General features: G+C 43.4%; 1 protein-coding gene across 7 annotated transcripts in view; it reads left to right on the forward strand.

Annotated features, from left to right (window-relative positions):
* BABAM2 (BRISC and BRCA1 A complex member 2) overlaps positions 1-22,059 on the forward strand; it is a 624,699-nt gene that overhangs the window by 9,203 nt on the left and 593,437 nt on the right. The window lies entirely within an intron of this gene.

Below are 22,059 nucleotides of genomic sequence, written 5' to 3' on the forward strand. Positions count from 1 at the left end.
AAGGTTTGTTGATTGTGCATCATTTAAAACCTTTCAGGTATCTGAAGGTCTGTATCATATCTCCCCAGCAACTCCTCTCCTCCAGGGTATACATATTTAGGTCCTTCAACATCTCCTCATAAGTCATTTGATGGAGAAAACTACACCATTTTTGTCGCCCTTCTCTGGACCGCCTCCATCCTGTCTTTGTCCTTTTTGAGATATGGTCTCCAGAACTGAACACAATACTCCAGGTGAGGCCTCACCAAGGATCTGTACAAGGGGGACTATCACTTCCTTTTTCTTACTGGTTATTCCTCTCTCTGTGCAGCCCAGCATTCTTCTGGCTTTAGCTATCATCTTGTCACATTGCTTCACCATCTTCAGATTGCTAGACACTACCACCTCAAGGTCCCTCTCTTGCTCCAGGCACAATAGCCTTTCACCCCCCAAGACATACATGGCCAGATTTTAAAAGGTATGCGTGCGGCCTACATTTGTTCACGCTACCCGGCACGCACAAATGTACGCTCGATTTTATAATATGCGCGCGCAGCCACGCACATGTTATAAAATTGGGTCAGCGTGCGCAAAGGGGTGCACCTTGCGGGCGTCGAGCCCTCGGGGAGACCAGCTGGCTTTCCCCGTTCCCTCCCTTCCCCTACCTGTCCCATCCCCCAGCTTGAAAAAAAAGAACCCTGTATCTTTATTTCACAAGTTATGCCTGACTGCCGGCGCATGATCCCCTGGCCCAGCTGCCATGGAGAGGCCTCTGGCCATGCCCCGGACCGCTCATTTTTTCAAGGCCCGGGACTTATGCGCACTGCCGGGCCTTTTGAAAATAGGCCTGGCGCGTGTAACCCCCCTACGCACGTAAATCCTCCTGGATTTACGCACGTAACCCTTTGAAAACCTGCCCCACGGTTCTTTTGGATTACCACACCATAGATGCATGACTTTGCACTTCTCGGCATTGAATCCCAGCTGCCATATCTTTGACCACTGTTCAAGCTTCCTTAAAGTTTTTAGATTTTTTTTTTATATTCCACTTTTCGCAGCACTTCAAAGTGTATTACATTCAGGTACTCTAGGTATTTCCCTATCCCCAGAGGGCTTACAATCTAAATTTGTACCTGAGGCAATGCAGGGTAAAGTGACTTGCCCAATGTCACAAGGAGTGACAGTATCTCATTCTCTCTACTCCTTCCGGCGTGTCCACTTTGTTGCAGATCTTAGTATCATCAGCAAAAAGATAAACCTTACCTTCTATCCCTTCCGCAATGTTGCTCACAAAGATATTGAACAGGACCGGTCCCACCACCAATCCTTGCGGCACTCCACTTAACACCGCTCTCTCTTCAGAGTAGGTTCCATTTACTATCACACGCTGTCTTTTATCTGTCAACCAGTTTGTAATCCAGGCCACCACCTTGGCACTCACTCCTGAGCTTCTCATTTTACTCACAAGCCTCCTATGAGGGACTGTATCAGAAGCTTTGCTGAAATCCAAGTAGATCACATCGAGTGCTCTTCCTCGATCCAATTCCTTAGACACCCAATCAAAAAAGTCAATCAGATTTGTCTGACAGGACCTTCCTCTGGTGAATCCATGCTGCCTCTGGTCCAGCAATTATTCTGACTCTAGATAGTTCGCTATTCTTTCCTTCAGCAGCGTCTCCATTAGTTTTTCCACCACTGAGGTGAGGCTAACCGGCCTGTAGTTCCCAGCCTCCTCTCTGCTCACACTCTTGTGAAGCGAGACCACCACCGCTCTTTTCCAATCACTCTGCACCACTCCCGTTTCCAGGGATCTCTTGAACAGGTCGTGCAACGGACCTGCCAGCACATCTCTGAGCTCCCTCAGTATCCTGGGTGAACCTCATCAGGCCCCCACGGCTTTGTCCACTTTCAGTTTTCCTAACTCTTCCCATACATTCTCTTCTGTAAAGGGAGTTTCATCTACTCCACCCCCCTCCATTTTCTTGTTAACTAGAGATAGTACTTCTCTAGGGTCTTCTTTAGTGAATACTGAACTGAAATATTTGTTTAATATTTCTGCCATTTTTTCGTCTCTCTCCACACATTGATCCTTTTCACCTTTCAATTTCACTGTACTAGTTTGGACTTTTCTCCTTTCTCTGATGTATCTGAAAAATGTTTTGTCACCTTGCTTTACCTCTTTGGCAATCCTTTCTTGATTACTTTCTTCATCTCCCTCAATTTTACCAGATATTCTTGTGTTCCTCCTTTTGGGTTCTTTATATTTCTTGAACGCTGTTCTTTTTGCTTTTATTTTATCAGCCACCTCCTTTGAGAACCAGATAGATTTCTTATTTCTCTTGCTTTTGTTTACTTTTTAAACATATAGATCAGTTGCCTTTGTAATTGTTCCTTTTAGTTTGGCTCACTGTTGTTCTACCTCTCTCATTTTCTCCCAGCTTCTAAGTCCGTATTTTTGAAATGCAAAACTAGGGTCTTCATGTGACTTCTCCGTATCCTATTTGTGATATGAAACCATACTGTTTGATGATCACTGGTGCTGAGATGGGCACCCACCTGGACATTAAAGACGTTATCCCCGTTAGTGAGCACTGAATTGAGTATAACTCGCTCCCTCGTGGGTTCCATTACCATTTGTTTGAACAGAGCCTCTTGCAGGGTATCCACTATCTCTTTACTTATGTTAGATTCTGCAGAAGGGATTCTCTAGTCTACATCCAGCAAGTTAAAATCTCCAACAATCACCACTTCTCCCTTCTTTCCCACCTTTTGGATGTCTTCAACCAGATCTCTGTCTAGTTCTTCTGTTTGATTTGGAGGCTTGTAAATCACTCCAGTAAAAACTGATGTACCATCATCTTTTTTTTTAAGATGGCCCATAATGCTTCTTCTTTACCCCATCGTCCTTGCAGCTCAGTTGCTTGGATATTGTTTTTGACATAAAGAGCTACTTTTCCCTCTTTTCTTTCCTCTCTGTCCTTCCTTAACAAGTTATAGCCCAACCTGGCTGATCCCAATCATGAGATTCTGTGAACCATGTCTCTGACAGCAACAATGTCCAAGTCCGCCTCCACCATTAGGGCTTGCAGGTCTGGAATTTTATTGCCCACTCTATGAGCATTTGTCCTCATACCTTTTCAGCTTTTCTCGTTCAGGTTACTGCTTTTCTTGGACTTGTGTCTTATTCAGATTACTTTTATTATCCCCTTCACCCATTTCCTTTGGTGTGACATGCTAATTTCCTTCTGCCACCCCCATTTCCTTATGGTGTGACATGCTAATTTCCTTCTGCCACCCCCGTTGTCTAGGATTTGAATTTCTCTTAGGATCTTTTTTTCCTGCCACAGACATAGATCCTTTTACTGTTCCATACACGGCCCCAGCCTCCAATATATCCAAAACTTTGTTCCTTACACCAATTTTTGAGCTTAGCCTCTCTTTCCCCTTTCCATGAACAGATAACACTTCTGAAAAGTCTTCGCCATGTGACTAATTCTGTTCTCCCATTCTTGGTCTATGAGAAAATATCTTGATGAATCAGGCCCTAAGATTGTACCAGAGGCAATGGAGGGTAGAGTGACTTGCCCAACATCACAAGGCACAGCAGTGGGATTTGAACCCTGGTTTCCCTGGTTCATAGCCTGCTGCTCTAATCACTAGGCTACTCCTCCACTCCTGGTATAGGGACATTAGAATCCAGTTGATTGCTAGAACTAGATCAACGCACGTATAGTTCTGTTACGTTTTTGGTTACTGTTATCTCCACTAATAGACTATTACAGCCATCCATGACCCTCTGTAAAGCAGCATCTCCTTATATTACTTCAGAGGCTTACTCTCTAACTTCATTTTATGGACCCTCAGCTTGAAAACAATAAGAATAAGCAAATGGACATGCAAATAGGAGCCTTGCAAGTGATCTACCTTCCAGGGGTTTCCAGCATGTTAACAGATCACCCAAGCAGAGTATTTCGACCACATGAATGGTCGCTGTGGAAATCAACAGCTGACAAACTATTCATGCTATCGGGTCTCCCAGCAATCAACCTATTTGTATCAGAACAAAATGGAAAACTGGGAAAGTTTTACCCCATTCTTCTAGCAAGTACAGATCTGCTCAGGATGCTTTTCTGCTAGTCTGGAGTACAAATCTTGTATATGCTTTTCCATCGATCTCACTGATATCCAGGATGGTGTAAAAAGTGCTGAAAGACCAGGCTTCATCCTCATAGATCCAGCTTGGCTGAGACAAGCTTGGTTTCTGATACAGCTCTTCAGCAGTCCTCCAATCCTTCCATCCCTATTAACATAAGAGGGATATCTGTTTCATCTGACTCCTCCCTCAGCCTGACAGCCTACATATTGAGTGCACAGTAATAGGACAAATGTGTTGCGACCGGTCTGCGACGGCTTCGCCCCCGCCTACCTTACTCTTCTTGCAGCTCCTTCCGCTCACCTCGGACTACTGGCTGCCACGGCGTCTGTCTGCGGACCTCTCCAGAGTCCCCGGACCAGCTTTGGTGCTGCTTCCCACCATGCTCCTCCAAGGTACCACAGGGTGCACGCCGCCCTCATCTTTATTTCCTCATTGGCGTGAACCTCAGGGGCGTCCCCCTGAGATGACGTCACACTGCCCAGATATTTAAACCTACAACTTTTGCTAGCGAATCGAGTTAGCAACTTCCCGGAATACTACGGATGGGATTCGCTCTCCATACCGAAGCTACTCTGCACTCCAGCGTTTTATCTGGAACTCTTTTGCTAACAGGGTACCAGCTCCTCGAGGGCCTCTTCTGCTTCTTTCAGGTACTATCAGGAAACCGGTACTCGCTCCTCGAGGGCCCATGTTCCCTGAGTCGCTGCCTGCATCTACTACCCTTTCTACTTGGAAGACTTCACTAACAGTTTCCATCTGTGAGTACAACTACCATCTATTCCCCACAGTACTGCTTCCCTGGAACCAGGTACTCACTCCTCGAGGGCCTGCCCTCTGTTCCAGTGCCAGACCTCTCGTCTAGTGGAACCGCTGTGTGAGTACAATACCACTGAGTCTCTCTACTCTAAGGGATCAGGTACTCGCTCCGAGGGCCTGCTCTCCCTGTCTCGGAGCTTCTCCTATTCTACCTGGGACTCTGTATGTTTCTCACTGTGTACTCATAACTCTTAGTCTCTTTCCACTACAGCACAGCCAAGCAGAGGATCTGCTGTTCCAGCGTCCTGTGGGATACTTGCCCAGCCGGTCTCAACATCTATTACTCACTACTGCCACCTCTGGTGGTTTCCAAAACTGTTTAAATAAAGATTCAATCTGTGTTTGTGTGTCCCAAAGCTGAGCCTGACACAGAGGTCCCTCAATGGACTGCCCCCGTGGGCGTGGTCAGCTGCCACAGTGTCCAAGGATCCACCCAAACATCCATAAACATAACAAAATGTCCTTATCCAAAGAGGTTGAGGATATCTTAGTGTCTACTGGAAAACCTTCAACTAGAAGTCTATTGTTTCAAGTAGGACAAATTCTTCAACATAACATCTTGCATCCGTTTGCCTGCGAACCCAAAGTTATTGAACTATTTTGCTCTCTTTTTGCGTCAGGTCTTAAAAATTCATCAGTGAAAGTACATCTCTCTGTCGTAGCCATATCCAAATTCATGAAAGATTTTTGGCATACTAAACATCTCGTTACAAAACCACCTGCTTCATGGGATTTAAACATGGTTTTTTCACAATTGATGAAGCTGCCATTTGAACCATTGCAGTCGACTTCTCAAGTTTCTGTTATGGGAAAACAATATTTCTTGTAGCAATAACATCAGCCAAAAGTTAGCAAACTACAGTCTTTAGTTCATTATTCTCCTTATTGGCAATTTTTCCAAAATAGGGTGGTGCTCTGCTTCCCCTCCCCAAAAAAAGTTGTATTCGCTTTCCTTATTAATCAATGATCATGGTACCTACACGCTTTCCGAGGTTACACACACATGAAGGTGAAGAACCCCTTTAGTTAAAATGTCTTGTGTTCCACACATATTCAATGACATTCTCCAAAGCAGATTACAGCAGTTGCATCCATAACTATATTAAGCAGCATAAATACACAACATAAAATACATACAATAAAATATAACAAATTACAACTAAAGTCTCATTAAAAAAAAAAAACCAAACCAAAGCCTTCGATTGCTTTCTAAAACATTTCACATCACTCTCATCTGTAAAGTGGCTGGTAGAGCATACTATAACATAGGTGCAGCAAAGGAAAAAGCTCTAACTTATAGTCAAATGGCAGGAATACACAACAATTTTGTATAAGAGGTCGTCAGCATTGGAGTAGGAGCATGCAATTTTATCAAAGAGCAAGGATCATCTGAATACAATAATTTGTGAACAAGAACTTTAAATTTGGTCTACTAATTAAGCGGTAGCCAATGCTATTCACTCAAGACTGGTGATTATATTAATAAAATCCTTTGCCTGTTAGAACTCTTGCAACTACATGCTGAATTAATTGAAGCACCTGAAATTATTTCTGAGGTAAACCTAAATAAAAGCTATTAAAATAGTCTATTTGCCCAATAACTACAGCCTGCACTACAGATCTGAAGAGGTCCTCAGGAAGCATAAACTTCAGTGTCTGTAAAATCTTGTTTAAAAAAAACTAAATGAAGAGACCTACCTAATTTGTTTAAATGACAATCTGGAGTCTAATATTGCCCCCAAACTATGTACTACAGATGCAGTTTGCAGTGCAACCCCCTCAAATCTTAGTTTTGTTAAACCCTTACAAGAAGGATGCTTACCATTCCACAAAGTGGTCTTCTGTAAATTCAGCATTAATCTATACTCACAAAGCCACTCATTTAATTAATTAATTTATTTAAAAGTCTTCTATACCGATGTTAGTCGAAACATCACCTCGGTTTACATGGAACAAAAGCAACGGAAATTACAAGTAACAGGGGAAGGGTAAGGGGTACAAAAAACCATAAGGAGAGCAGAGAAGCATAGGAACAAACAACAAGTGAACTATAATGTCATTGAAAGTATGTGATACAGGAAAACAAGCATCATTAGTGTCAGGTATTTAAAGCTGTATATCATTTGCATAGACGAGAACTGTACCCAACGACTGCAAATAAAGGTTAAAAAACTGACGATAAGGCAGAGCCTTGAGATGCACCAGGTCTTAAAGGTCTCTAAGGAGAGTATGCTTTGCCCATCCGTATGTGCTGTCTCTCTTGTTCTGTAAAAATGATGTAAACCAGGATAAAATACATCCATGCACCCTAAAACTACACAAATGGGCAATCAAAAGCTCAGTATCAAAAGCCGCAGTTGCATCTAATTACACTAAACTTTTATTTTTTATTTATTTTATTTTGAATGTTTTTTTATACCGAAGTTTGGTGACAGCCTTCACTCCGGTTTACATTTATAACAACGATTTACATTAAAACAGAGAAACAGTAGAGAAACAATTAATATAAAGTAACATTGGTAAATGCTTGATAATATTGCTAATATAAGAACATTAAGTAACATTATAGGTTGATCGATAAGTATGGTAGTATTTTATGGGTCGTTTAGCTTAAAGCATTAGATGTAGAGGGGATTTCCCGGTCAGGTTTCAGAGTACGATGGGGGTGATATACAGGAGGTAGGAAATTGATTACAATGAAGATGGAATGTTATGTTGAGTTGAAATGTAGGGAGAGATATTAGGTGAATGGTTGACTGGTGGGTATTGTCATCTTGATAGGTTTATCCTATCCCATCCTTGTAGGCTTGTTTCAAAAGCCAGGTTTTGAGTAGCTTCTTAAACATTTTGGTGTTGTTTTGTAGTCTTAGACTGTCTGGTAGGGTGTTCCAGAGATGTGGTCCAGCTATTGGGAATGCTCTCTTTCTTACAGTGGTAAGTTTGGCTGTGGTGACTGATGGGATCTCTAGTCGTGCTTGCTTTGTTGATCTGGTGTTGCGTTGATTGTAGTGTTTTTGGATTAGGGTGTTAAGGCAATCATAATCATTGTGGTGAATTGAGTTGTGAATGATTGATAGTAGTTTGAATTCTATTCTTTTTTCTACGGGGAGCCAGTGTACTTCCTTTAAGACAGGAGAGATATGGTCTGTTTTTTTTTATGCCCAGTGAGGATTCGAGCAGTGGCATTCTGTAGTATTTGTAGGGGACATAGGGTTGATTTGGGAAGTCCTATCATAAGCGAGTTGCAGAAGTCGATGTTTGAGAATATCAGGGATTGCAGAATGGTTCTGAAGTCTGTTAAGTTTAGTAATGGTTTGAGGTGTTTGAGAATTGATAGCTTGTGGAAACCTTCTTTTATTTTCATTGCAATGTGTTTAAGGTTGAGCTCTGGGTCAATCCAAATTCCAAGATCTTTCACGTTTTCTTTTAGCTTGATGGAGTTGTTGTCTATGATAATGGAATGGTTCTGGTGTTCTCCAGAATTGATTCTTTCAATTAGTATACATTCAGTTTTGTCTGTATTAATGCATAATTTCATTTGATTTAGTAGGTTTTTTATTTCATTAATGAGCGTGGCCGCGAGTTTCAATGCGTTCTCTATGGTGTTTGTTACTGGAACGATTAGCTGTATGTCAGTGTACAGGAAGTAAGTGACGCTGAGACTTGAAAGAAGTTGACATAGTGGTAATAAGTATATATTGAAAAGGATTGCCGATAGCGTGGATCCTTGAGGGACTCCGGTTTCTAGTGGGATGGCTTCGGAGGTCTGGTTGTTGATGTTTACTTTGTATGTTCTGTTTTGGAGGAAGGATGTGAACCAATCTAGTGTTTTCCCTGTTAGGCCGATTTCAGATAGTCTAGAGATTAGGCTTTTGTGTTCGACTGTGTCGAAGGCGGCAGATAGATCAAGTAGGATGAGGATGTATCGTTGACCATTGTCAAATCCCCTTAAGATAGTGTTAGATTGAGGAGTAAGGTTTCGGTGCTTTAATTCTTTTCTGAAACCGTGTTGGGTGGGGTATAGGATGTTGTTTGCGTCAAGATGATCATTGAGTTGTTTAAGTGCAGCCTTTTCTATACTTGCCTGCTTTGCCGAGTTCTAATTGACATTGCAGAAAAATTTAATAAATGAAGTAAAGTCTCAGTACTGAGAGCTTTTCTAAAGCTAAATTGTTGGGCATAAAAATGCTGGATTTACACTTAGTGAGGCTCTCACTTTTTCAAAAAATGTTTGTATAGGACTAGGAGTAAGAAACATTTGTGATAATATACACCTTATAAGTGAAAACACCATTCTTATCCTTTAGAATGAATATCACAAATTCACAATCAAAAAACAACAATTCATCACAGTTTAGAGTAAGCAGTTAAATTTATTTCTTAGCAGGGATCAGGCATACATTACTGCATGTATTTCAGTTCACGACAGGTAAATGCAAGTATATAGTATGCATAGTGTAAAATAAACTAAACTGTTAAAACATTTTCCATCATGATTTACAGGCTGCAAAGTCATTCACACTTTATCAGGCGGAAAACTGTGAAGTTTGTCATTCTCTGTTCACAAAATGCTCAATGCAGAAATCTTTTCTTGATGAAAAGCAGTTTGCAGGTCATTCTTGATTCTCTCAACTGTGAAAATGACCTATCTGCAGAACATTTTGTTACCATTAGACTAAAAAATAACTTCAAAATAGAATTGGTGTTTGGAAAGGCCAGTTGAATTTTGTCTCTGTGGATAAACTTGATACAACTTAAAGCTCAAGTTGCCTTTATCTAGATAAGCTGTCTTCACATAAGTAAGGAATAGCCTCAACTCTCCAACAAGGCTTAGATGTGTTGCGGGAGTGCTAGGGAGCGATCCTGCTTCCAGGGAGAGTGGTGTGCCCTTGGACCACGACACGACTGCAGCGAGGAGCTCCGTGGAAGCGCCGAGGCAGATGAGATGTGTCCAAGCACAGGCGGATAGGCAGAAGACCAGGGACTCGGACCTCCACCGAAACTGACGCATCAATAGAGACCCAACAACACAATGCTGGTCTCTGGGGTAGCCCTCCAGCCATTAGATAGCCCTTTCGGATCTGCCGTATGGGAACGGCAAATGCGCCAGGATGGATAGAGGTCGAGGGCAGACGATGGAACTGGAACAAGACTTGAAGACTGAAGACAAGGTCAGACAATACTGGATGAGGCAAGGCTGAAGAGAAGAATATCAGGGACACTGATGAAGACATTTGCTGAGTGAAAAGATGACAGAAGTTTTAAACTCCAGTATGACGGTATCTGGCCATGACTCTTAGCAGCATCCATCCTGGACTGAGCTTCGGGGACCAGGCATGATCGGCGCAGGCCAAGCTGAAGAAGCGACAGCTTCAGACCCAGCACGGAAGACGAATCAGAAGGTCAATACCGAAGTTGAAGAGAGGATGGGCCCCACTAGGAGGTAAAATCTGGAACCAAGACATCCAAGAAGAAGGCTTCCTTGACGAAGGAGGCAAAAGGGTCTGAACGCTTGACGGCAAAAGGACTGAAGACAAGGATGTCAAAAGGAACTGAAGACTAAGACAACTTGACACGAAGACAACTGGAACGTCAGGACATCTGGACTTCAACCCCCAGGACACTCAGCCAGGAGCATCGCAGAGGTGTTGAGTGAACTGGTGAACAAGACATTTGAGACATCTGGCCCCCAGGTCACCAAACAAAGAGCATCGAGGAGGCTCAGAGAGGCAGAACAACAGGATGACGGACTTCAGGAAGGACAGGACATCAGAAGGCGAGGACATCAGGAGGGTCAGACGAAGAAGACATCTGAGGACAAGGATATAGGATCCGGCGAGAGGCCAAACATAGAACGAAGATGCAGATGAAGGATCAGGAATAACAAAGGGAATTCCCACAAAGAACAGAGTGCCTTGAAGAAGCGGAAGAGGATGACATTGGAGATTCCGGGACCGAAGAGCTGGAAAGGAGGATCCAGAGCAGTCCAACTCCTTGCGAAGAGGAACTGAAGGCTGAGCCCTTTTGTAGGGCTGAAGAGGAAATGACTCTGACATCATGAGGAGCAGCCAGGGACTTCACCCACCACTGGCCCTTTAAATCAGGAGAAGAGGCGCGGCCTCGCGCCTAAGGAGGTAGAACCCTGGAGAGTGGTGTCCCTGCCGCAAGTTAGAGCAGGAACGGCACTAGGCCACATACCCAGGCCCAGCTTCGGAGGCGGCTTCCTGCCGCAGAAGGGAGACTGGAGGTGGCTCCAGCTGTGGAGCAGGTCCCAGAGAGAGCAGCTCCAGCCGCTTGAAGCAACCACAGAGGCCCTGCCAATGCAGGGAAGACATCCGCGGTCACCGGGCCGCATGGAGGCACGGCCTTGCAAGGAAGAAACGTGGGCGGCCTCCAGGCTGTGGAGGAGTGGCAACAGCGGCCTCCTGGCCGCAAGGGAGCACGGCAGCGGCAGTTTTGGGCCGCGACAGTGGTGTCGGGGATCAGGCAGGCTGGAAGAAGGTGAGAGGCTGCTTGCAGCCTAGCCGCGGGCAGAATCGTAACAAGATGAGTATAGGTTTTCATTATCAGTGTTACACCCTCATGCAGCTGCTCTTCCGAAGCTTCTAAATTAAGTAAACAAGAAAAAGTATTAACGAAGACCTCATATACTAAAGCTCGTTTGCTCAAATTAGACTGTAACTGATCAATAATGGAAAGGAAAATTTGTGTTCAAAACTTGTCTCTTGGTTTGAGTAAATCGTCAGGTACATTTCTATCATCATCAACATGTTTCTGCCTCTTTTTTTTTTTTCTTTTGATTGCACATTTGTATTCTACATTTGGTAGTCTGTCTTTGGCTTTTAGCTCTCTTTCATCAATTTCAGTGATTAATTGGGATAGTGATGCATAAAGGTTTGCACATGTCTCAAGTGCTATATGGGATTCTTGTAGAGCCTTGCTTGTTTTGTGAAACAGACTGTTCATGCTTGAACTTTGGAATAGTTTAAGTCAAATTCTTACATTTTCTCTTGAATAATACCATCTTCTTTTCTTGTATCACCTTTTTCATTGTCATTATAAAGTTGTTCTAGTGCATCAACAATTGTAGTTCTTTGATACTGATTCAACTGCTTTTGCTTGTGCTTCCCATCTCGTATCTGATATTCTTTTTGGCACAGATGAATCGCATTTCAAACACAATTTCAACACCTCCCAATGTTTGGTGAATGAAGAAAAAAATATGTAAATTTGTTGCAGGACAGCAAAAATATTAATGGCTTCTAAACAGCTATTGACTGCTGTTCTATCAATTAAGTTTAATGAATGTCCTGCACATAGGATATACAGCACATATTTATTTTTCTCCAGCAGTTTTTCCTGCTTGCTGTTATATCTACCTGACATGTTAGCTGCATTGTCGTATGACTGTCATCTAGCTAAGTTCACTTTACATTCATTGACTAAATACTTCAAAACTGCACTTGTCACGCATTCACCATTATGATTTTTTAACAGTAGAAAAGAAAAAAAAAAATCGCTCAATAGGTAAGCTGTCATTTGGTGAAATAATACAATAACAGCCAGTTGGTCTGTATGTGACAAATCTGACATAGAATCAACAGATAAACTGGAATATCCTGCATTGCTCAAATCAGCCAGGATAGATTCCTTAACTTTTGTTGCTAAAATTTCAATAAGCTCATCGCATGTTGTCTTTGACAAATATGAAGGTTGTGTAGATCCTCAATTTGCATGCTTTTCAACATGATTATCAAGAGATCGAATTTTGCAATTAATTCCAGTAAACCAAGAAAGTTACCATTTCTTGGCAAACCAAACATTTTATCACTGCCTCTAAAAGCTAAACTGCATTCTGCTAATGTACAAATGACTGCAATAACATGTGTAAGTACTTGCCTCCTGTACTCTCCTGGCCTGCTCTTCTAGCTGTGAATTAACTGTTAATTCGTGCTGTCTCATTAAATGTCAGCAAGGCATTTCTATGATCCGTAGAGTTCATAATTTCAATTGCCATAGAGTTTCATCAATCACTAAACCCATTACCAGACAGTGCTGTGGTGGATTAGGTAGAAAATTTTACATACAAAACAATAAAGGCAACCAGTTTCTGGAGAGTAAACTAGCTATTCTAGGTTTTTCAGTTAGCTTTTGTAGAGTAAAACACGCCACTTGAGTAATATCTAACTCATTTGTTAAATAATCACTTTGACTTTTCAAATGGCCCATCAGTATGCCAACAGTTGAAAGGACCTTTCTGGACATTTTAATTAATATCTTCATTGCTTAAAATGTTCCCCATGGTAACGTTAGGCTGCATGTTACGAGTGTTCTCCTGACTCGTATTTTCACGGACTATAAAGCCGGTATTGTCTTTCTGATGATCATGCTCAGTCTACTTACTAGTAATCATTATCTCATGATCTTCTACTATGTCATTGTCATTTATACTAGAAGAGGCCTCATCACTGAAGTACTCCATTGCCGGTAGATTCTCTTGAACTTTAGGTTCGCCTTTTGGTAACAGCTTCAGCTGGGTATGAAATAGTAGCTTCTTTTTTTCTCTTCTGATAGCTGCTTTCAAAACTTCTCTTCATTTGGGATCAATTTCTACATAAAGAACAAAATGGTTCTCACAGGACAAGCAGGATGGTAGTCCTCACATATGGGTGACATCATCAGGATGGAGCCCAATCATGGAAAACTTCTGTCAGTTTCCAGAACTTTGACTGGCCCCTACTGTACATGCCCAGCATGGCACTAACCCTGCAGCCAGCAGGGGTCCCCCTTCAGTCTTTTTTCCGCACAGCAGTAGCCTCGCGGTTTAGGAGCTCTGAAGAGATTCCTGACAGGAATTTTCCTCACGGAGTTAAACTTAAAATGCCCCACAGGGGTCCCTCCTCTAACTTCTCAAGCTGCGGTACTCCGGTAAGTTTCACAGTTTTTCGTCGATTACCGTCGAGTTTGGCCCTCACGGCCCACTGGCCGTCGACCGTACCGTGGCTCGATTTTTCTATGGCCATGGCGTCAGGGTTTCGTCGGTGCTCGGACTGTACTCGCACCACGTCCATCACAGACCCTCATGGAGTCTGTGTAATGTGTTTAGGCCGTGAGCATGATGTCCTGACTTGCACCAAATCTGCCCTCATGACACCAAAAAGTCGCAAAGCCAGAATGGAGAAGATGGGACTCCTTTTCCGTCCATCGCATCGATGTCATCAGAACTGGCACCGTCGAAGTCGCACCAGCATCGACAACCATCCGGTGACCGCTCGACGTAGTCATGGCCATAGACTCCCATTTCTCCCCCTCAAGATCGAGGGGATCGTAGGGAGAAACATTGCCATCGGCATCATAAGTCTCGGACTGTGGAGGGAGCGAAATCAGACCTTGCCACCGTCCGAGCCACCATCTAAGAAGCCCTGTCCAGGAACGGCACCGACCACTCCTGCGACCGGGACATCGAGGCAACCCTCACCCGATCGGGGTTTGGGAGTCGCAATTCCGCCTGTAAAGGTGGTCCCTTCGACTGTGCCTCAGCCTCCCTCTTCCGTCACGGAGCCGGGGCTGATTGCCCCAGGTCTCCGGGAAGAACTGTACCGGCTGGTCCAGGAGGCCATCGACAAGGCGATGCAGCGGCTCCAGGTTCCTATGACACTGGCACCGAGAGTGGAACCGGTCACGACCCGATTCCAGCAGCGCTGGCACCGCTGCTATCCCGGATGGAAGCGCTCATGACTGCCCTTCCACCGGTGATTCCCGGGTCTCCGATGGCTCCGGTGCGCTCCCCGATGACAACTTCATCGGGAGGAGAAACACAGTTTTGCATTCCTCCTTTGGGCATATTGCCTCAGCCATCGATGCCATGTCGTCCCTCGCCACCGATTCATTCATCGGGGGCGATACGCACATCGGCGTCCTCGGATTCCTTCGATTTTCTCGGAGCCTTAGCCGGGCCCTTTGGGTATCCAAACCCCTTCTCGTCCTACAGGTTAGCCTGCTGATCCTTATGACACCTGGGGTGATGATACTTCCACAGACACCGATGACTTACCTTCACCTCCTTCTCCTACTGAAAGTAGAAAGCGTTCTCCTCCAGAGGACTTTCTTTCATTAATTTTGTGAAGGAAATGTCTGAATTGGTCCCTTTTCAGCTTCATACGGAGCAAGATGATAGGCACCAGATGATGGAGCTTCTCCAGTTCCTGGACAATTACTGCTCCCTCATTCGGAGCGAGCGCTCTCAGCCCAGAGATGCATTCTCCCTCTTGTGGGCAGCCGGTCTGCTTTATGCATTCCCTCCACTTCCTCTTCTCTTGAAGACTCTTGTGAAGCTCCGTCAGGACAAGGGAACCATGATCCTGATAGCACCTCACTGGCCACGTCAAGTGTGGTTTCCCATACTCCAGGATCTCTCCATCCGCAGGCACATTCCCTTGGGAACGCACCCGCTTCTGATCACTCAGAACGACGGATGTCTACGCCATCCCAATCTTCAGGCCTTGTCCCTGACGGCATGGATGTTGAAAGGTTAATCCCTCAACCACTTAACCTTTCAGATTCCGTTTCTCGTGTCCTGATTGCTTCACGGAAGCCTTCCACAAGAAAGTCTTATTCCTATAAATGGAAAAGGTATACATCATGGTGTTCTTCGCAATCCCTTGATCCCTTTTCCTGTCCAATCCCAAGGTTTTTGGACTATCTCTGGCACTTATCGGAATCAGGTCTAAAGACTTCTTCCATCAGAATGCATGTCAGTGCGGTAGCCGCTTTCCATAAAGGTGTCGGGGATGTCCCTATATCGGTACAACCCCTCGTAACACGTTTTCTTAAAGGCTTGCTCCATATCAAGCCACCTTTACATCCTCTGGCCCTTCCTGGGACCTTAATCTGGTTCTCGGGCGGCTCATGAAACCACCATTCGAACCTCTTCACTCCTGTGACCTAAAATATCTCACATGGAAAGTGATTTTCCTTTTGGCTATCACTTCAGCTCGCAGGGTTAGTGAGTTACAGGCCCTAGTTACCTATCCGCCTTATACTAAACTCCTTCAGACCGGGCGGTACTCCGCACTCACCCTAAGTTTTTGCTAAGGTAGTTTCAGAGTTTCACATTAATCAATCCATCATACTACCTATCTTCTTTCCCAGGCCCCACTCCAACCCAGGGGAACAGGCTCTGCATACCCTTGACTGTAAACGGGCTCTAGCGTTCTACCTAGACCGTACAGTTGCCAACAGGAAGAGCACTCAGCTATTCGTCTCTTTCCATCCTAAAAATTAGGGCAACCTGTGGGTAAGCAGACTCTCTCCTCCTGGTTGGCGGACTGCATATTCTTTTGCTATCAGCAAGCAGGCATTCCTTTTCAAGACAGTGTTAAAGCACACTCTGTGAGGGCCATGGCGACTTCAGTAGCACACCTACGATCGGTGCCACTTCCTGACATTTGCAGGGCTGCCACCTGGAGTTCTCTCCACACTTTTGCAGCCCACTATTGCTTGGACAAAGCCGGAAGACAAGATTCCATCTTCGGCCAATCTGTCCTGCGTAACCTATTTCCAATGTGACGTACCAACACCCTTTCGCCTACCCGGTGGGGTTCAGGATGCCCTCTACCAAATTCCACCCCAGTTGTTGTGCCTGTTGCACGCCGTTGGGTACATTTGGTGCATATTCGGACATCCTCAGCTCGGTACTCACCCATATGTGAGGACTACCATCCTGCTTGTCCTGTGAGAAAGCAAGTGTTGCTTACCTGTAACAGGTGTTCTCACACCACAGCAGGATGTTAGTCCTCATGAAACCTGCCCGCCGCCCCGCAGTGCTGGGTTCGTAACGTTTTGGCACTGCCTGTAGCTATCAAATAAGACTGAAGGGGGACCCCTGCTGGCTGCAGGGTTAGTGCCATGCTGGGCATGCCCAGTAGGGGCCAGTCAAAGTTCTGGAAACTTTGACAGAAGTTTTCCGTGATTGGGCTCCATCCTGATGATGTCACCCATATGTGAGGACTAACATCCTGCTGTCCTGGGAGAACACCTGTTACAGGTAAGCAACACTTGCTTTATCACGTTGTGGTTAATATATACATATAACTGACCTTTAATGTTCATAAACAAAAATTAGTAAATAGTAGGCCTATAATTTAACTTCGTAGTGAAAGTGGGCCTCAGTCAACTGAGAAGTGTCGAATGTCATGCTGTTGCTTCAATATGACGTCAGTATTTTAAGTATGAACCATAAGTACAGAAGAGTTAGCATCAATTGATGCTGTAGTTTAGTAGGAAGCAGATAAATTGGCTTATAGAAATAAGTATTAATAATGTTTGGAGATAAGCTGCACAAACTACAATTTGCAAAAGAAAGAATGAATAGTCTTAAGAGCTTAGGCTTTTAATGATCTTTTGGATATAATGCAAAATATTAACTTGCTTAAAAAATATTTTTGCTGACTGCCTGACTGACGCCCCTGGCAGAGTGAGGCCCTAAGCTATGGCTTGGTTGGCTTATGCTTAAATCCGGCACTGACTGTACACATTATTCCAAAACTTTCCCAACAAAGGCAAGATGGAAATGGGTCTTTTCTGTTTGATCAGTTATCAAATCTGATTTGGATCTTTCTGAATGGGCCTAACTAAGGCCAACTTCAACTGAACTGGAACAGAATCTTCCAATAAAGATCTGTTTATGATCAGTTGCAGCACTTCTCGTACAGAATTCTTTCCTTTTATAAGATAAAAAGGACAAGCTTCCAATTTAGAACACCTTCTCACCTTAGACAGTAAAAGGTCCTTTGCTTGCTTCAAAAGAAGAACTCAGCCACGTAGTCTGACTTCACAATGGGTCAGCTCTTACGATCCTAATAGACTGGGCATAGCGGTGGCAAAATGTTCTAATAGACCAAGAATAGCAGTCACCAAATGAACATTGTCCAGCTGGCTAGCAGGTCCTTTGCTAGCCAGCTGGACAATGTGGACTGCTATAAGCTAGCAGGCATACAAATCACAGATATCAAGTCAGAGCCAGGGCTGCATCAGTGGCTCATCTGCAAAGCTGCAACAAGTTCATCAATGCACACCTTTACTATGTTGCCAATCTTTCAAATAATAACAGTAAATTCAGTCAAGCAATTTTGCATAGCCTATTCACTCAGTAGTCTACTCTCCATGGTGGGGTCTTGGTTACTTATTCAGTAAACCTTCCACTACAACTGTCGGCTTGAGATTCCTTGCATGTTGTGGCTAATTTAGCTCTGCTTATCAATAGGAAAAACACGTTTGCTTACTGTAAATGGTGTTTTCTACAGAGAGGATGAATTAGCCATATTAAATACCCACCAGCCTCCCCGAAGAGTTGATTACCTAACTATATTTAGTTCTAAAATTGACTGAGGGGGTTCAAGAGGTGACATCCAGGAGGAGAAGGAGGGAGCAGCCTACCTGCTGGGAGCCCCAAGACCAGACGCTGGAGCGTTGAGAGAGTGAGAGCGAACAAGAACCGCTGAATCCCTGGTCGAGGGAGGTCCGGGTCGAGAGGACGGGCCCCCCTGTGACGTCACGATCAGGTGCCCCGGGACAGCATTAAAGAGAGGGCCCTGCAGCGCGCAGCCAAAGCTGCGCGCCAAAGAGGCGCACCCCTGGTAAATTTTTTTTTATTTTCTTAATTACTATGGGAAGGAAACGTAAATCCAGGACTTGGACTTCCTCACCTACCATCCCATTGTCGAGGATATATGGACCCATGGACAACCATATTTTACATATGGCTGAATCCGTGGTGGGGGGAAATATAGAAGGAAATTCCCAGCTGGGGGTTTCCTTAAGCCCCAGGTCCACACAACCCCCCCAACAACCACTTAGGGAGAGTATTGGTGTAGCAGTTAATGTTGAAAACCCTCTGTTAGTAACCCAGACCCAAGGGGGGAATGTGAGTACTACAGAGGGGAATAGACATTTGATCAATGTTATGCAAGGGGATTATGCTGCTGCAAATAATAATGTGATACCATGCCCTATGATAGTAGAGCCAGAAATAAATGAGTAAGATGGAAGTGAAGCTGAACCAGAGAATGTAACCCTATTAGATGTATGGAGACTATCTGTTAAAATTGATAAAAAACTATCTAGGTCTGCTGTACAAGTGCATGATTTTTCAGTTCAAGTAAAAGCTAAATTTGAGGACCTAGAAACTAGAACTGTAAAACTTGAACAAGTAGTAGCAGGGTTAAATCCGCAAATTAATGTTATGCATGCTACCAGCACTATATTTATTAAAGATAATTTGTTGCTACATAATCAAATTGAAGTTCTTGAGAACGAATTAAGGTCATTCAATTTAAGGTTACTGAATTTTCCTCAGTCGAGATTAATGTCGGCTATCGAATTATTTAATAAATATGTGGTGGAGATATTAGCCTTTGAGATGGATAAAATTCCTGTTTTGTCTAAGCTATATTATTTGCCTACAGAAAGAGTGCTCCAAGTTCAAGAGGGGGGTTTAGATAGTTTGAATAGCCCTGGAGTATCCACTTTTCTGGAAGACTCCATGGATAATATTCACACTAGAGCAACGTTATTGATCTCTTTTTCCTTAAAAAAGGATAAAGACTTATTTTTCTCAAAATATTTCCAAAATAAAGATTTCATATTTTGCGGGCAAAAAATCTTAGTATTTCCAGACGTTTCTCGCGCAACACAAGTGCGTAGGAAACAGTTTCTTTCCTTAAAGAAACAAGCCCTAGAATTAGGAGCAAGTTTCTTTCTAAAATTCCCCTGCAAATGTTATATAATGTTTCAGAATAATAAGTTTATCTTTACAGACCCCACACACTTGGAGCGTTTCTTAAAGGATAAAAATCAGGAACATAGTGTTGTTTAGGTGTTTGGGTTGTATAAGAGAGAAGACACCCAGCAGAAGGAACCCCCTCTCCTCCTAGATGTGGGCTAGATTATAAAGTATTATGTATTGAAATTGAAGTGATAATTGTTTTCTGGAAATTCTTGGATTATTGCATTTGTTTAAATGTTATAAATCAATAAAAATCAAATTAAAAAAAAAAAAAAAGAGGTGACATCCATGCTCAGAGAGAAGGTATATTTGGTACTGCCAGATGATGTCACTCACACATCATGGGTAATTATTCCTGTGGAAAATACTGTTTACAATCAGCAAACTTGCTTTACTTGTTAATTTCCTTTCCGGTAGTCCTCCCAGAGCAATCTAGAACCCACCTAGTGGTTGTTGCCACTCTGAAGGTAGTTGGCCTACTCATGACCTTGGTGTAGGGATTATCTAATTCGTCAGTTAATGACTATGGCATAAAGTTTTTCGGTTGTATCAGGTTTTGGTTGTGGTGGTGATTTGGTAACCAAAACAAACAAACAATTGCCTTCAGTTGTCTTAGCTTTGACAAAGGATGCTGAAGATCTGAAGGCAGCATCAGACATTTATAGGGGAGTGAAGTGATCTTTTTTCTGTCTCCATCTGATGGCAGGGGGATATAACCCACTTGTCTGGACTGGTCTGGCAGGACTAAAGGAAAGGAAATTAACAGGAAACTTTTAAATTTCATTGTTCTCTGTAATTCATTTGAGGTCGTGAAACCAGTGCTTTTCTGGTACAGTGATGTTATAGGTTTTACAGTTTCCAGTGGATGAGCTGTGATGTCAGAAGGCTTGCATACAGGCCTTCTGACATCAACATGTTGTGCCCAGCAATGAGATGCAACCATTTACAGAATCTGCATTTGTCTAACAGAACTGGAAATCTTCCTGAGTTTTCCTATGCAGGCTGTGAACCATCTTGTCCATAGTCTGCTGTCCTGTGCTGCAGCAAACAGTCTTCATCTTTAGAGGATTAAAATCACTTCTCTATAACCATTGCTGTGTCAAGTTTTGATCTACTTGTATTTACAGAAGTAAATCTGTATTTTCCACTGTATTTGTGTTTTAGTTATTTGTTTTTCCTTGTTTGCTGGCTTGATTCTATTCTGATCAAAGGAAAGCTAGGCAATAAATGTATTACGTAAATCCAGTAAAAATATATCACCTTCTCCTGGACCCCAGCATACATATTCCAGTGTTTCCCAGCCCCCTCCTGGAGGCACACCTATTCATTGTAGCTATCCCGAAAACCCGACTGGTTAGGTGTGCCTCCAGGAGAAGGTTGGGAAACATTAATTTCCACATAGGCCAAGTGTTCAAGCTCCATCTCCTGGTTTCTCTCGTGCCTTTCTTCTTCTCTCTGCTTCTTTGCCTGCCTTATATTGCTCTCCTCTTCATGGATGGTATCTCACCTGTTTCCTCCTACAGTAGCTCTGGCTGTTCCAGCTCCTTTCATTTGGTGCTCTCAGACTGTTAGAGCACCTGTCTTCTGGGGTTTCTCTCCAGATCTCCTCCTGAATCACCCCTTAATTGTTTTTAAAGTGTTATCACTTTTACGTTCTCCTTTGATTTTTTTTCAATTAGAGATCTTAAATTTGCAGCAGTTGCCATTGGCAGCTCTTTCTTTGATAGTTTTCCCCTTTTTCCAGTTTCTGGCATGCTCTCTTTGTGAAACCTCTTGATTTTAAATATAGGGTGTGTGGCATTAAAATAGCAGTATGTGATCTTCTTTTTATATTCAGGGGGCTATATAATTATATTGCTTCCTCTTAGTTTTTTCATTAACTTCTGTGGTCTGTTTCCTGCCTCAGTGGGTCCATGAACAGGGTCACCATGGCTAAAGGTGTTGCCTTCACCTGAATGGTCTGCATTATTGCTCCCACCCTCATTATGCCTAGTGATGAAGTTAATGATGGGCATCTTTTTATCCTGAGTGATGTGTGGCTAGTATGAAGTTTTATTTATTCTTTCATTTTGTACTTCAGTGGTAGTGGTCACTTTGCTGAGATTTGGTCTAGATATTATACAATGAGGTCACTGTGTGACAGTACGCAGCTAGATTTGGTGAGAGAAATGTATTTCTTTCTCTCCCCTTCAGGATTGCACAGCAGTACAGACATTGCTGCACACCTGTCTCTTCTGTTTGGGCCTATTTTGTCCCTAAATGGTCTCCCTTTTGCGTTTTATTTCCTAATAATTCTTCCTGTCTTTATCCTCTTGGAGCTCTT

The sequence above is a fragment of the Rhinatrema bivittatum genome, chromosome 3 (assembly GCF_901001135.1).
Source record: "Rhinatrema bivittatum chromosome 3, aRhiBiv1.1, whole genome shotgun sequence".
NCBI lineage: Eukaryota > Metazoa > Chordata > Amphibia > Gymnophiona > Rhinatrematidae > Rhinatrema > Rhinatrema bivittatum.